Raw genomic sequence first — 6,000 nt, 5'->3', positions numbered from 1 at the left:
AGAAAGCTTGGCTTCCTCTATTGCCAGGGAAACCCAAGCCTCTCGCCTGCTCTCTGTGGCTGCAGCCATTCTGGTTGAATTTATTTGCATGTTCCCTCCTGATTGGCTGGTGGGCGTGGCTGGTGGGTGTGGCTTGTGGGTGTAGCGGAGGTACGGTCAATTTGCATATTACTCTTTTATTAGATAGGCAGTGTGTGTGCGTGTGTGTGTGTGTGTGTGTGTATGTATACATATATATTCCCAGGCTTACTGATTCAGTTATCCTATCTAATAAAAGAATAATATGCAAATTAACCATCACTCTGCTACAAAAATGGTGGCGCCCATAGCCACAAGATGGCGGCGCCCAGTGCTCTCAGCCCCACCGGAGTCCCCCAGTCCAGCCCTGCCAGAGTCCCACAGTCTGGCTGGGAGGCACTTGCGCCCCCATGCACCAATCCCCGCCACCCATGGAGGCCATGGAGGCAGCCCGGGGTGTGCGGCTGGGAGGCAGCCAGGCCCCCACGCACCGATCCCTTCCACCAGCGGAGGCAGCCCCAGCATGTGCAGCTGGGAGGCGGCCAGGACCCCACACACCAATCCCCACCACCAGTGGAGGCAGCCTGGGGTGTCTGGCTGGGAGACGCCTGGGGTGTCCGGCCAGGGGTTGTGTGGGATGCGCCCACTCAGGTAGCAGATCAAGCCTGGCTGCTCTGCCACCTCTGGAGTGTCTGGGGCTGAGCAGTGAGGCTGGAATGTTTGGGCCTGTTGGCCTGGCCAGGGGTTGCACGGGATCCGCCCATTCTTGTAGCGGATCAAGCCTGGCTGCTCTGCATCCTCTGGAGTGTCTGGGGCTGAGCAGCGAGGCTGGAGTGTTTGGGCCTATGGGCCCGGCCAGGGGTCATGGGGACTAAGTGGACAGGCGGGATCTGCCCACTCCAGTGGCAGATCCAGCCTCACTGCTCCCCAGTCTCTGGCATGTCTGGGCCTCTCAGACCCTCCATGAGGCTGGATTTTGTGTCCAGGGGACACACAAGTGGGCGGGGAGTTGACTCTGGGTCTTCTGGCACAGGGGGACTTGATGCTGTGTCTCAGTTTGTGCTGGCCCAGACTCTGACAGCAGGGAGGAGGAAGTCCCACCCCCACAGTATCAGCTAGAATCAGCCATTGGTCAGATAGCTCTCAGTGGCCTGACAGCCATCTGACAGCAGGGAGGAGGAAGTCCGACCCCTAGAGAAATTGGCCATTGGTCAGACAGCTTTCTGCCACCTGACAGCCAGGACTCTCATTCACCTGACAGCAGGGAGGTGGGACTATGTCTAAACATCTACTATTGATACAAGGTAGCTCTGCAGCTGAAAGAAGCCAGTGATCTCTATAGAAAATGTCTGAAGACCAATGTGCTTCTAATATTGAAAGAAGGTGGCACCTGCGACAGAATGTATCTGAAGAGCAGCTATTGGAAAAATGTTGCTCTGAAGCTGAAAGAAGCTGGCGTCATTGACAGAAAATGTCTAAAGATCAACGTGCCTCTGAACTTGAAAGAAGGCGGCAGTGTCGACAGAATATGTCCAAAGAACAGTCATCAACAAGTACTACCAATACTGGTAAGAACTGCCTTCTCATTGAAAATGGAGTACATGAGGATGCAATTTTCGAACATACCGTGCTTCCCCGAAAATAAGACAATGTCTTATATTAAGTTTTGCCCCCAAAGACACACTAGGTCTTATTTTAAGGGGATGTCTTATTTTTCCATGAAGAAGAATATGGTACACATTTATTGATAAATGAAAATAAAGGAAATTTATTACCTGTATACGGTATGGTAGTACGATAGTTGTCAACACAAACCAGACAAACTGTGAATCCTACAGTATCAAGAATTTACTCATTTATTCAATGACAATCATGTCATCATCTTCTGGAACATCATCATAACAATCCAATTCCTGAATTTCCTGGTGAATTTCTTGTGACTCCATTTCTTTCAGAATCAGTGGACCAAATCTCTCATGTTTAGCAATAGCATTGTCTTTAAATGAGTACTTCTTGTCAAGGTAGCCTGCTCGCAGTGCATTTGCAATGCAACTGTCAGTGATTTTCTCCCATGAATTCTTCACCCAAGTCACAACTTCTTGCAGTTTAGGTTTCACAAAGTTTCCACGCTGATTTCTCTCCATTCTATTTTCAATGTAGTCATTAATTTCCATGCACAAATTGTCTTTGAATGGCTTGTTTATTGCAACATCAAGAGTCTGGAGATAGGCCGTCATTCCTGCGGGAATCATTATCTGATCTATTTTTCTTTCGTGAAGAAATGTCTTCATGTCTTTAGCGCGGTGAGTGCTGGCTGCATCCCAGACTAGCAGACCTCTTTGGCTCCCTCACATAACAAGCGGCAGCATTAAATCGACCCACTTCCTTATAACTGCTTGTGTGGCCCAGGCTTTTTCAGTTTCAAGAATAAAAACGCCCCAAACACGTTCAATCTTTTCCTTCTTGCCCTTAGAAATGATTAAAGGTGGGATTTTGGTGCCATACAGACGAACTGCCAAAATACAGGAAACACATGCACTTTCATAAGCAGTGGAGGGAATGTATGCTAAGGAGGCACCCCGCTGTTCAATTGTTGTTTGAGATGATTGGCCCATAAACACTGCAGTTTCATCCATAGCAATCATGTTGGAAAGATTGTATTTAGAGAAGTCAGCATCATCAATAAAGGACTTGAATGCAAGTGCTCGCTTAATAACTTGAGTATCTTCCAACCTAAACAATGTTGTAGATCTTCTTAAAGACAGTTCACTTCGCTGAAGGAAATTATCCAGCCAGTGTTGTGATGCTTTGAAGTCTTCGGGGGCTATGTCAAACTGTGGTGCCATTGCAAGGGCAAATTCTTGAATCTGAGCCCTATTCACAACCAAAGCCTTTGCTCTCCTGTCAACAACCCATTCACAGATCAGGTCTTCCAGCTCGGAAAATAATGGTTGCTGACCTGATCCACACTTGCGCTTTTTAGCATTTCCCTTGTCCACTTGTTCAATGAGGTTACCGTACTCTGCTCGCCATTTTCAGACCAATCGAATACTTAACATCTTCTCTTTGCAGAAAGCAGTAAGATTTTGGCCCCAAGAATCTTCCACGATTCCTTTCTTGTACTCCACGGAGTAGCTTTTTCTTTTTGCGCTCATTTCTAGGGGTAAAAAAAAAGGAATTGGGGTATCAAGGTGAGGGGAGGGGGATCACTCAAAATGACACAGGGGGGGGTCAGAGGGGGGAATCAAAATGGCACAGGAGAATCAGAGGGGGGATTACCATTTTAGTAACCCCTTTTGATCCTCCTGTGTCATTTTGATTGCCCCCTCTGATCCTCCTGTGTCATTTTAAGTGATCCCCCTTCCCCCACCCCTGTGCCACTGAACACCTTCACCAGACATCCCCCCTACCCCTTTATCAGACATTTACCCCCTGGGGCCTGCCTGGGAACTGTCACTGGGCTTGCTGGGGCCTGGATCTGGGCTGGAGCAGGGTCTGCCACTGACTGAGAACCTTCAGTCATCATGAAGGCGGCCACGAGCATCAGATAGTGTCACCAGAGACAGACCAGCACTCACCACCTTCGCCGCGTCCCGTCCGCTCTAATCCTCCTGTTCTTCTACACGCATCTGCGAAAGTCTCCTCCTCTCTCCCGCCCCGCGCTCACTGCTCACTCCGACCTCCGCTCCGCCTCCACACAGCAGTGACATCAGGACTCTGCGTAACGTCATTGGTTGCTAGACGCCAGCTGGGGTGGCCCTAGCGACCAGTTTACGGTAAATTAATTTTCATTCTGAGACAGAGCATGGGGGCCTTATTTTCTGGGGATGCCTTATATTTCACTCAGAAGGAAACCTGTAAGTAGGTCTTATTTTCGGAGGATGTCTTATTTTCGGGAAACACGGTAGTTGTGGTGGAATGACTGTTAGATGTCAATTTTGCCTATCACTTAATTTCTCCAATGAAAAACCATCTGATACAAAATTTACTCGATGTTGTAGCAAAGGTAAAGTCTGTCCAAATGATATACATTTTCCAGAATACCCAGTGTCCTATATAATAACAGAGTAATATGCACATTGACCATCATGCCAACACAAAAGATGGCTGCCCCCATGTGGACACTAGATGGCCACCACAAGATGGCCAGCAGGGGAGGGTAGTTGGGAGGGACCAAGCCTGCAAGGGAGGGCAGTTGAGGGTGATCAGGCCAGCAGGGGAGGGTAGTTGGGAGGGACCAGGCCTGCAAGGGAGGGCAGTTGGGGGTGATCAAGCCTTCAGGGGAGGGCAGTTAGGGGTGACCAGGCCGGCAGAGGAGGAAAGTTGGGGGTGCCCAGGCCTGCAGGGAAGGGCAGTTGGGGGGGCCCAGGCCAGCAGGGGAGGGCAGTTGGGGGGGGACCCAGGGCTGCAGGGGAGGTGATCAGGCCTGCAGGGGAGGGCAGTTAGGGGCAAACAGGCTGGCAGGGGAGCAGTTAGGCATCAATCAGGCTGGCAGGGGAGTGGTTAGGGGGTGATTAGGATGGCAGGCAGAAGTGGTTAGGGGCAATCAGGAAGGCAGGCAGGCGAGCAGTTGGGAGGGGGCCCAGATTGGAGAGGGTGCAGGCTGGGCTGAGGCACACACAACCCCATGCACGAAATTTGTGCACTGGGCCTCTAGTGATAGAATAAAATAACATTATCTGACATCATAGTTTCGTAAATTTGTTCACATTAAAATAGATTTGTTCATTATTCTAAGAAACATGGTCCTAAGAGTTTTGAGGAGCACAGTTAGAAAACACTGATTTAGTGTATCACTTCTGGGATATTTTTCTAATTACAACACCTTATTTTCCACATCCTGAAAGAAATGCTGGGACATAGGCTTTGCATCAAAGAATTCCATCTCTTAGAGCGTATTGTGCACTGTACAATAGTACTTCCAACTCCTGCTCTCTGGTCCTTGTAGGATCCTCATGGTTGTAGACATGTGGGTGGGTGGAGATGAGCAGAAGAGGAAAGAACGATGCAGAAAAGCACAGCAGTAATGGCAAGACTGCCTCCCAGTTTTCTAACAAATAAATATATTTGGGCATATGGATCAAGACAAAAACAAAGAACAACCAAGAAAATCCCATAACTTTATCTCTTTTGATAAAGATTTCTCCCTTTTACATAACTACTTAATTAGTACTCATTTATATACAGAATCTCAAGTTGTTTTATTGACAAAATAGAGTTCTGTTTTATATATTTACTAGAGGGCCGGTGCACAAAATTTGTGCACAGGTGCAGTTCCTAGGCCTGGCTGGCACTCGAAGTGCGAGTGTCTGACATAGAAAGGCAGGTCCCAGCTGACCTCTGCGCCCTGGACAGCACCTGGGTGCTCAGGCCCCCACGCACCCCGTGCCATCTGAGTCATGGTGCCTGAGTCCCCATGCGGAGATGTGGTGAGTGTGGCCAAATGCCGTGGGCCGGGATGCTGTGTGGGCCTCTGGGACACCCAGTGGTGCTGCGAGGAAGCCGGGCAGGCAGCGTGCTCTCTCCTGGCCAGCCTTGCAGACCAGATCCTGCGCAAACCCACAGGGAGCCTGACTGGCCCCTGTGGTCCTGATGGCTGCAGCCTGGCTCACCCAGAAGAGGCTGCCCAGGTGTGGGGCAGGCTCCTCGTGGGTGCCCTATACCGGAGCACAGGGGCTTCCCTGGCATGTGAGCCCTGTCGTCCTGGGGGAGGTTACCAGGGGGAGTGAGAGCAAGCTTGGTCGACACCCCGCATTCTCACTGCACCTCCATTCCTGTCACCCTCACCCCCAGGTAGCCGGCAAGAGGTTGAAGAGCATTGCCAACACCTGCCATGTTTCACATCACTGCCTTCTTTTAAAGATGTGGTATCAAGAGGAAACCAAGATGGCAGCATAGGTAAACACCAAACTGCTACCTCGCACAACAATTTCAAAACTACAACTAAAACACAAAACAGACATCATCCAAAATGACAGGAAG

Source organism: Plecotus auritus (genome assembly GCF_963455305.1).
Source record: "Plecotus auritus genome assembly, chromosome: 4".
Classification (NCBI taxonomy): Eukaryota; Metazoa; Chordata; class Mammalia; order Chiroptera; family Vespertilionidae; genus Plecotus; species Plecotus auritus.
The sequence above is the reverse complement of the archived record's forward strand: the minus strand, read 5'-3'. Positions refer to the sequence as shown.